General features: G+C 44.0%; 1 long non-coding RNA gene and 1 pseudogene across 1 annotated transcript; both read left to right on the top strand.

Annotated features, from left to right (window-relative positions):
• The first annotated feature begins 4,944 nt into the window (after positions 1-4,944).
• LOC145719543 (olfactory receptor 2B8-like) lies at positions 4,945-5,701 on the top strand (annotated as a pseudogene).
• Positions 5,702-6,639: 938 nt separating this feature from the next.
• Positions 6,640-10,092, top strand: LOC145719542 (uncharacterized). Its single transcript, XR_014142456.1, has 3 exons — positions 6,640-6,766; positions 7,643-7,774; positions 8,545-10,092. It is a non-coding gene; the product is annotated as an uncharacterized LOC145719542 (long non-coding RNA).
• The last annotated feature ends 1,094 nt before the right edge of the window (positions 10,093-11,186 follow it).

The raw sequence follows: 11,186 nt of genomic DNA, 5'->3' as shown, positions 1-11,186 counted from the left end.
TAGCTCTATTTTCAACTTTTTGAGGAACCTCCATACTGTTTTCCAGAGTGGCTGCACCAGCATGCATTCCCACCAACAGTGTAGGAGGGTTCCCCTTTCTCCACATCCTTGCCAATATCTGTTGTTTCCTGAGTTGTTCATTTTAGCCACTCTGACCGGTTTGAGGTTGTATCTCATTGTAATCACACAATTCTTTAGGTATGATAAGAAGGAAATGAAATGAAATTTCTCATTTAATCTTACTCAAGACTTATCCTTTCTCTGGGAAGATTGCGTTCTGTGGTGGTGCACAGAGATTGAAGAGGGATGCATGCCTAGTTGGGGAGGAAGAAGGGAGCAAAGTGACCTGGATCAGCAGAACATACTCTTGAGAAGTGATGGGAAAATGCCATTTGCAGCCTGATCTTTCTCATATATCCAGCATTACTAAAGGATAATAATTTTCCTGAATGTGATGAGAAAAAAAAAAGTAAGGTTGTAGACTATGACATGAGTATGGTAGTTCCCTCCCAGTGTGCTCACCAGCAGGGCACTGGAAGCAATTGTAACAGGGAGACAATTGCATTCGTTTTTCTCTTTTAGTGGGCATCTCCTTTGCCTGATATTTTGTTTTTCAACTTAAAATGGTTTTCATTTTTATACCTGTAAGATAGGTAGCTATTCAACATTCCTTCATATCTCTATCTCTATCTATCTATCTATCTATCTATCTATCTATCTATCTATCTATCTATCATCTATCTATATAATTACACACACACACACACACACACACACAAAATCCTGTAAAGCAGCAAAACATTTGTACAAGTTCCTCTCACCAGGGTTTTATCTTTTTTCAACTACCTTCTTATTTCTTACTGATAGGATAATGTTAAAACATATCATTGCTTTATTCTAGTGGTGCATTATGATATTGGTGTTTTCCTTGGAAGAGTTAGCATTTTATTTTTGCCCTCCTTCACTTTGGTGAATGCTTCCTTTATGAGGCACATTTAAAAATCTGTCAGGAAGTTATTTCAACAGGTGTCTCCATATCTCTGTGTGTGTGCATGACACTGAACCGTGGTTTGTTTTTATTTGCTGCTCCAAGCAGGTGTGAGTCAGGGGATATACCCTGTTGTTGCACATTTAGATGGTCTCATATACTTTTATTATTAATCCCATTAAGAAATTTTCTGAGCATAGATTTTTGTTGTGGATACCAGAGAACACATCCTTAGAGGAAATCAAAGGAGGTATAAAATAGTGTGAAATACCACATCTCCTATTCACATTTTATGAACATTTATTTTAGGCCAGTTTTGTACCAATTTCTTTCATACATCAATGGGTCTACACCCAAACCCAATTCAGATTTTGAAAGTCTTAGAATACTTAAAAATGTGCTGTATTCCTGAACATTTGCATATGAAGGAACTGAAATGCTCATTCTCTGATGTCTATTTGGTTGGTATATAACTATGCTTCTTCAGTACTAAGCAGCTGGATGAAAATGGTCATCAGACCTGCCTTAGAGCTGACGATTTGTTGAGTCCAGTGTCACTAACTCTTCAAGATAGCTTTCAGAAACATGATAATTAACCTAATGTTGATGGATGTCTGAGATTCATATAATACCAAAATATCCTTTTCTTTATACCTTTCCTTATAGTACTTTAAAGTTCGCATTATAGCGCTTTGACCTGTCATTGCTTTGAGAATGTATCTGTCTTTATCTCCAAGTTCTTATCCATTTTAATTATTGTATCATAGAGAGTGATGTCAATATTACACTTTGTACATAGATTACTCAACTGGATAACTTGTTAAAGTGTTTATTCTGATTAAAATGTTAATAGTGGAAAGAGCCGAGATGCCCTTCAATAGATGAATGAATGAAGAAGATGTGGTCCATATATACAATGGAATATTACTCAGCCATCAGAAAGGATGAATACCCAACTTTTACATCAACATGGATGGGACTGGAGGAGATTATGCTAAGTGAAATAAGTCAAGCAGAGAAAGCCAATTATATGGTTTCACTTATTTGTGGAACATAAGGAATAGCATGGAGACATTAGGAGAAGGAAGGGAAAAATGAAGGGGGAGAAATCGGAGGGAGAGATGAACCATGAGAGACTATGGACTCTGAGAAACAAATAGGGTTTTAGAGGGGAGGGGGGTGGGGGGATGGGTTAGCCTGGTGATGGGTATTAAGGAGGGCACATACTGCATGGAGCACTGGGTGTTATATGAAAACAATGAATCATGGATCACTACATCAGAAACTAATGATGTATGGTGACTAACACAACATAATAAAATTTAAAAAAATGTTAATAGTGAATAATTCAAACTCAGGAATTTTATGTACTTTACTTTGGTAATGTGTGAAACAGAAATCTGCAGAAGGAAGAGGAAAGTGTTGGCCACTGCATTTGAAAGTTCTGATTCCAACTGAGGGTATAGGGCCAATGAATTTTCAGAGTTCCTGATAAATTGGTACGGTAATTTTAAGCATCTTTTGGGCAAAAGTTAAGCACTGTGATTGAATGGTGTTGTTTTCAGGTTCTCTCTGATCAAGTATTTAATTGTTTTACTGCCACACAAAAACACAAAAACCAAACATGTAGCTTTCAAAAATACATTAGAGGTAATTCTGACACAATGTTTATATAAAGAACTAGTGGTGATATTTTACCCATAATTGAATTCTTTGTATAAGTACATTCTAGGTCATAAATTCCTATCTCTGAATGTATTTTCTTCAAGATTATGTTGTATTCTGTTTTATTGCATGTGAGGTATGTGCAAATCCAGTTGTGTAGAATCATGAGATACATATTTACAATAAAGTCTCTCCCTCTGTCTGCATCTCTTCCTGATTCTTTCTGATTGCTCTGCCTCTTTTTCCCTCATCCCCATTCTCTCTAAAATGTATGTATGTTTTTACAGTACTTTAAGTCCTATTAAGCTCAGACTGAAAGGTCTTTTATACCTATGACTGATGCCAACACAAGGTCCATTATTTGATTTTTTGTATATTAAATCATAATGATTTCCTTTTTATGATAATGTGGAACTAAATTAGTAATAACCTATGTAATTTCAATGAGTACATCATTTATTCAGTAGTTACTGATGAAATCCCATGGCCATGTCTTACGATAAATCCACCCGCCCCACCTTTTTTTTTTTTTTTTTTTTAAGATTTCTTTTAAAAATTGCTAAATGCTTGGGACTCTTGCTTGGCTTAGTCGGTGAAGCGTCCAACTCTTCATCTCGGCTCGGGTTGTGATCTCTGGGTGGTGAGATTGAGCCCCATGTTGGGCTCGGTGCTTAGCAGGGAGTCAGAGCTTGCTTGAGATTCTCTCCCTCTGCTTCTGCCTCATCCCCTGCTTGTGTGCTCTCTCTCTCTCTAAAATAAATCAATAAATCTTTAGAAAATAAATTGCTAAATGCTTGTTGTTTTTTTTTTAAAGATTTTATTTATTTATTTGACAGAGAGAGACACAGTGAGAGAGGGAACACAAATGGGGGGAGTGGGAGAGGGAGAAGCAGGCTTCCTGCTGAGCAGGGAGCCCGATGTGGGGCTTGATCCCAGGACTCTGGGATCATGACCTGAGCCGAAGGCAGACGCTTAACGACTGAGCCACCCAGTCGCCCCAAAATGTTCGTTGTTTTTTTTTTCAAGATTTTGTTTGAGAGAGACAGAGAGCATGAGCCGGGGGGAGGGGCAGAGGGACAGGGACAAGCAGACAACCGCTGAGCAAGGAGCCTGGTCCCAGGACCCCGAGATCATGACCTGAGCTGAAGTCAAACACTTAACCGACTGAGCCACCCAGGCACCCCCAACTACACTTTAAGTACTTGGTTGTCAAGGGACATTTCTATCACTGCAGAAAGTTCTATGAGACAGTGATATGTGAGCTCTGATATGAGGGGGAATTCAGTACTTCACAAATCAGAACACAGCAGCTGTTCGGCCAAAAGTTCTCACATTTATTACTGAACCCACCTACTGGTGTAGAGGCACAGTAACAGACAAAAATCATTTCCCTGATAAAACATGTCTATTGGCCAGGTAGGAGGGATGTTTACAGAGTGATAAGATAGGAACACATGATCTTCATGCAGCTTAAATATGTGTGCCAATTAGGTGTGTCATCTCATGATGTGCGATGCCTTATAGACTAAGCCTGGTTCTCCAGTGCCTCCTCTTGGAGTTGTGCCTGATTTTATTACCAGTTTTCATCCAAATCCACTGGGGAATGGGACAATTCTGCTTTTGTTTCTTGGTCAGGAATCACTTGATCCTGATAGTCTTGTGAGAAGACATGGCGAGGAACAGTCAACCACACACACCAGGATGGTGGCAAAAAGGAGAAAGGAGCTAAATGCTTGGTCTTGACAGCAAACATGTGCTAACAGAGGATGGAACAGAAAAATGGCACTCTTTCACTGGGTTTATCCTGCTGGGTTTCTCTGAGCGGCCTCAACTGGAGCTAGTCCTCTTTGTGGTTCTTCTGATCTTCTATATGTTTTTTTTTTTTTAAAGATTTTATTTATTTATTTTTGAGAGAGAGAGAATGAGAGACAGAGAGCATGAGAGGGAAGAGGGCAGAGGGGGAAGCAGACTCCCCGCTGAGCAGGGAGCCCGATGCGGGACTCGATCCCGGGACTCCAGGACCATGACCTGAGCCAAAGGCAGTCGCTCAACCGACTGAGCCACCCAGGTGCCCTAGATTGACTCTTTTAATAACAAGTAAGGAGGTATCTTAACCTTGTTAGATGTAGGTACAATCTCTCAATATATCTGCAGTCTTTTTTATTTTATTTTTTTATTTATTTTTTATTTTTAAAGATTTTATTTATTTATTTGAGAGAGAGAATGAGAGGGGGGAGGGTCAGAGGGAGAAGCAGACTCCCTGCCGAGCAGGGAGCCCGATGCGGGACTCGATCCCGGGACTCCAGGATCATGACCTGAGCCGAAGGCAGTCGCTTAACCGACTGAGCCACCCAGGCGCCCTGATCTTCTATATGTTTACTCTGCTGGGAAACACCACTGTCATTGCATTTTCCCAACTGGACCCACGTCTTCAGACTCCATGTACTTTTCCCTCTCCAATCTAAGCTTTCTGGGCTTGTGTTACATGACCAGCACTGTCCCGCAGCTCCTGGTTCAGCTCAGTGGAGTCAACAAGTCTATCTCCTTTGGTGGGTGTGTAGTTCAGCTGTTCCTCTCCCTAAGGTTGAGAGGCACAGAATGCATTCTCTTAGGGGTCCTGGCATTTGACCGCTACACAGCCATCTGCAGGCCCCTGCACTGCACAGTGATGATGCACCCCCATCTCTGTGCCTTGCTGGCTTCTGCATCCTGGTTCCTTGGTTTTGCCGACTCCTCATTGCAGACAGTGCTCATCTTCCTTGTACCACTTTGTGGGAGAAATAAACTAGATCACTTTTTTGGTAAGGTCCCCTGGCTGCTCAGGCTTGCCTGTGTTGGCATCACTGTTTATGAGTCAGAGATCTTCTTTGTCACTGTAATCATTCTCCTCACACCTGTGGCATTAATGACATTCTCCAACAGTCAGATTGTCTTAAGAAGAAGGTCAGCTGCAGGGCAGAGGAAAGGTTTGGGACATGTGGGTCCCACATCACAGTGGTCTCCCTGTTCTATGGCACGTCCATCTACATTTTACCAAGCTCAAAATGACTGGGCGAAACCTCAAAACACAGGCTCTATTTCTGGCCCAAGCACATATTGTACATCTGCTTCAAGAACAAAAAGATAACTTAAGAAAAGCCATTGCAAACATAAAGATAGGAAAAACGAAAGAACCTCTTTGGCTCCCAAAAGGTTAAAGTCATACCAACTTGCACACATTGAAAACGTAAGAAGTCTGTAACTTTCTGGAATGTTCTTCCTCATGATGATGTATAACTCTGTATGTAAAACAAAACAGAACAAATATATAAACCTGACCCAAATGTTCCTCCCGGGGGGAACTCCCTTCTTTGTGAAGATTGTGTCTCCCAGGCCGCCGTCCTGACTTGGGTTTGAATAAAACTTTCTTCCTTTCTCTCTAAACTATTTAAAAAGTTTCGCTCATTCAGTGTCGACAATAACAATGTGTTTTCTTTTTAAGTGAAAAATAAATGTTCCTGGTTCAAAACTCCAACAGCACAGAAGGGCGGCTGTTCTTCATCCTGGAGCTTCCCTGAAGAACGAAGCGTATGTATATATATTCCAGCACAAACGGGCTCATCCTAGAAGGATGCTTTGAAGGTCCAAGAAGCACTATTCACTCCATGGGTGAGACCAGAAGGTGAAGCTCTTCCCACTTTGGGTCTTAAAATTGCCTTGGAAATGCCGGGAGCCGGGAACAGCTCTGCAGGCAAGGTTGGTGCAGAAAGGGAAGGGGCAGGGCTCTGGGGGTGGTCTGCAGCTAGAGGCGTCCACGGAAGGGTCCGGATGTCTGGCGTGGGGGGGAGGCCTGCCCACGACCCCACCCATGCCTGCGCCGCCAAGCCAGGTGTTGGCGTGAGGAGGGGCCTCCTGGACCACCTGCAGTCGCCGGGAAGCGCGGAAGGAAGGGCGGGTCGCCCAATACAGGCAGGCGCAGCATCCAATGGGCTCGGGGCACCACCCTCCCCGACCAATCACCGCATGGGGGTGGAGCTACCTCTCTGTGGGACAACCCGGAGCTGCCCCGGAATGCAGAGATGGGGCAGGTGAAGAGGCGCTCTGAGAGAGTGGACCTGTGGAGTTCCCGGCTGGGTGAGTACACTCTGTGGGCGGGTGTGGGGGTCCTGGGGATAGGGTGCACCCTGGGTGGGAGGCGGGGTCCTCGAAGGGCGTGGCGACTCAGATGAGTTTTCTTTTTCCCTTGAAAGTCTCTTCTGCCGATGTTGGTCAACTGGTTGTACCCCTAGACCCGTGAACTCCAGGGCGCCCGCTCACCCGAACTTTTGTGGGATGGGTTGCAGACATTTCAGGGTTTCCCGTGTTCCCCGGGAAGAGTGCACGTAAGGACCGCACACAGTCCCCAACTTCAGTGCGGTGCCCCCGTCCCCTGGCACAGACAGTGCAGGTAATGGACCTTGAGCGGCTCCCCAAGTTCAGCAGGGTGTCCCCTGTTCCCCCAGGTACAGGTGTGGCGGTAACAAGCCCCAGAGCCGTCCTCCAACTTCAGCATTGTGCCCCGTGTCCGTAGGGGGATGGTGGTAATGGTCCGTCAGGATCGTTTGGGAGGGTCCTCCAGGTTCCTGCTCCCCCAGGCACAGGTGTGGCGGTAACAAGCCCCAGAGCCGTCCCCCAACTTCAGCATTGTGCCCTATGTCCCCCCAGGGATAGTGGTAATGGGCTGTCAGGATTGTGCAGGAGGGTCCTCCAGGTGGAGGCCTGGAGGCTGGAGTAAACCAGACCCCACTCAAGTTGCATGAGGAACAGGTGAGTTGAGGCGTTCATTTGGAAGAATAATTTTGCTTTTCCAAAAAAGACAAAGTCATTGGTCTACTTTAAAATGAAGATAATTACTACTTAAGAAACAAGTATGTGTTTCTCCTTCTCCCAGAAACCGAAGCAGGTGTGCAGGCTATAGGTGGGAAGTCCTACTTATCCCCAGCTGACAGCATTTCTCTGCTCTGGTTCCAGGAGACCCGAAGTTTTGAACATCAGCATGTGAGTCAGTGATGCAGCTTGTCACAGGACGACAGCGTTCAGAGAAAGCAGCAGGTACAATTGGCACAATGTCATCTTCATGTCAGGGACTCACTTTTGCTAGAGGTAAAACTTCTCATTAACCCCAAACCTCCTGAGCTTTTCTCTTTTCTCTAGTTGAACCACAGAGTAAAACTTAAGTAGCTGTCAGCCTTCTGGATTTGGTGCAAGAGTTACTTAATTTCCCTGCAGGTAGAGCATTGCAGGGTATAACATTTTATCTGTTCATTTATTGCTTAGAAAATGTATTCTGAATATCTGTTTCCTAGAAATAACTTATTAGAAAGGGAAGATGAAATTTACTCTTTGTGCCTCTTTAACATTTAATTTGTTCCTTAATCTAACAGTGTTTATTCAGCTGGGCCTAGGATATTGCTTTAGTGTCTAATATATGGAGTTAGGTGGCTTTTTGTTGTCGGATACAGACTTGGATGATGTCTTGTCATTTTTCAAAGGTGATGTTCATAATTGATTAGTCTTTCCATCAAAAGAGTTACAATTAGGATAGAGGGAAAATTCAAAATTATTCAAAGTAGCCTTTACCATTTTAAAGTTGAGCTTGAGGGCGCCTGGGTGGCTCAGTTGGTTGAGCGACTGCTTTCGGCTCAGGTCATGATCCTGGAGTCCCGGGATCGAGTCCCGCGTCGGGCTCCCTGCTCGGCAGGGAGCCTGCTTCTCCCTCTGACCCTCACCCCTCTCATGTGCTCTCTCTCTCTCATTCTCTCTGTCTCAAATAAATAAATAAAATCTTTAAAAAAAAAAAAAGTTGAGCTTGACTTTCAAGTTTTACTAAATGTATCATCTAGATATTTTGAGGTGCCATATTTTCTCTGTAGTTTCTTTGGTGGTGGAGTCAGAAGGAGAGTCTTTGGGAATTCTTTTGGATAGAGGCATGCTGGTGGCTTCAAGGGGCTTGGCGTCAGGAGCCCTGGGGTGAATTTTGGAACTGCTTGCCTGACACTGGGTCAGTCAGGTCATCCCACAGAGTTTCTGTTGCCTCCTTATGAAATTGCTGGCAGATAATGTTCTGCTTAAAGGGGAACCCTCCCATCCTGTTGGTGGGAATGCAGGCTGGTGCAGCCACTCTGGAAAACAGTGTGGAGGTTCCTCAAAAAGTTAAAAATTGAACAACCATATGATCTAGCAATTGCACTATTGGGTATTTACCCAAAGGATACAAAAATGCAGATTTGAAGGGGTACAGTACCATGATGTTGATAGCAGCATTATCAACAATAGCCAAACTATGGAGAGAATCCCAAAGTCCATGCACTGATGAATGGATAAAGAAGATGTGGGGCACATATATATATGATGAAATATGACCCAGCTTCAAAAAGAATTAAATCTTACCATTTGCAAGGATGTGGGTGGATCTAGAGTATAGTAAGCTAAGCAAAATCAGTCAGAGAAAGACAAATACTCTATGATTTCACTCATATCAAATTTCAGAAAGAAAACAGATGAACATGGGGTGGGGGAGAGGCAAACGAGGAAACAGACTCAACCTTAGAGAACAAACTGAGGGCTGCTGGAGGGCAGATGTGTGGGGAGAAGGGTTATATGGGTGATGGGTATTAGGGAGGGCATTTGTTGGGATGAACACCAGGTGTTATATACAGGTGAGGATTCACTAGATCCTACACCTGAAGTGAATATTACACTGCATGTTAACTAACTGGAATTTAAGTAAAAGAAGAAAAGAGAAAGACAATGTTCTGCTTCATGAAGAGTGAGGTAAAAATGTAGTGATTTTGGCTGTACTATTCTGTAGATGATAGTTTTAAAACACCCTGTTTTAGGATACACTAGTCCTCGGAAGGCTGCGATGAAAGATTTAGATCTCAGAGCATGTTCATGTTCCATTGATATGTTACTTACAGTTTGCACAGGTGGGAAGGTAAGTGGAGAGAAATAAGACAGAAGGAGAAAGTAGGTGTGAACCATTCATTAGGTAGCCTTCCACCTTTCTAATGAGAGCCTTGGGCCAGTGTCATTTTGGAAGAAGAGGGGGAATCGTGGAGCTCTGCAGCAGATGGGGGAGTTCCAGGTCTGGGTAAAGCTGACAGGGGTCCCGCAGGAGAGCTGAGTGCATTCTGCAGGAGGGTGTGGGCAGGGCGGGCTCCAGGGTTGGCTGTGGGTCTCCCGTGTGAGAGTTGTGACACGTGAGGGCCGTGAGCAGGTTCCTGGCTGAGGACAGGTGAGGCCCAGGTGGAGAGCTGGCCGAGCACCTTCTTCTGTGCCACCAGCCTCACCCAACACACACAACCTCATCGTCTGTCCCTGTCAGTCCAGTTCAGACTCCTCAGAGTAGCCAGGCTGAGATGTTTGTTTGTGCTTCTTTCTTTGCATGTGTGTGAAGTTTAAAAACTTAGATGATGGAAATGACGGGTCATCAGAACATCTGTTACTCTTTTATTTCCTGCTCTTCTTTCAATCACCAAAGTGAATCATACCTGCTAGTGGAAGGGGCATTCTGTGTGTTTTCATTTCCTGTTTTAATTAAACAATGGGAAAACAATCTTCTGAAATAGTGAAAGAATCCTTTGTGGGTGTTTATGTTTTTCTCTTATGTGAACCACATTCCAATATTAGAAAGTATGTTTTAAAGTAAACACAGCCTCAGAGCTGTGACAGGGTGCGGTGGCCTTTCTGAGGGGAAGAAATGGAGATGGAGTGTAGGTTCTTTAGGAGCTCGGGGAGTGGCTCATCGTGCTCCCAAAGGAAATCAAGCCCCCGGTTGGCCTTTCCTGAGGGGGCTGTTTACCTGGTGGCCCATCGTGGGCTCTGGAAGCTTGACCTCATGAGTCACTTGCGACTTGAGCTGGGGAATTTATGAAGAAAACAAGGACTCCTGGAGGGTGCCTGCATCCTTTGTGCTCGGACAACTGCATGTAGCAAAGGAACCCATCACCCGTGAGGCGTGTCGGGATCCCTGAGGGTGTGGGCTTCGCTTCCTGGGCTGAGGTTGTGTCTTCATCCTTATCTGGACCAGAGCCAGGCAGGGTGTGTGGCTATGGAGATCCAGACCCTTATGTGACCATGTCATTATTAATATTATTATTTTAAGAAAGCAATATAGACCTTGACTTCCAGATACAAATATCAAAAGGAAAAACACAAGGTCAAATATATATATATAACGATTGAACTTGTGGCCTCTCTCATTAGTATGGGTAACGTAGGACTGCACTTAGGAGAAAGACCAAGGAATTACATTTGATAGAAGTGTGCTGTGCACACGTAGTGTTTTATTCTATCATTTGCCTTATTTCTCTGAAGGGAAAATGGAGCGGTGACTGGAGCTTGGTTTCTGATTTTAAGGAATGGGAGACAAGTGAATTGAAAGAGCAGTGTTGATGCTGACATGGTGCTCCGTGCCCAGTGAGTGAAGGTTTGAAGCCCGGACTTGGAAGCGTTGGTGTTCAGGGAGGATGTTGTCCGAGTTTCCAGCACATCGAGTCACTTGGCTGGTGTG

This window comes from Leptonychotes weddellii, unplaced genomic scaffold (assembly GCF_054177405.1).
Source record: "Leptonychotes weddellii isolate Sample4059 unplaced genomic scaffold, ASM5417740v2 HiC_scaffold_5126, whole genome shotgun sequence".
NCBI lineage: Eukaryota > Metazoa > Chordata > Mammalia > Carnivora > Phocidae > Leptonychotes > Leptonychotes weddellii.
Note: the sequence above shows the minus strand (reverse complement) of the source record. Positions and strands in the feature narration are given on the sequence as shown.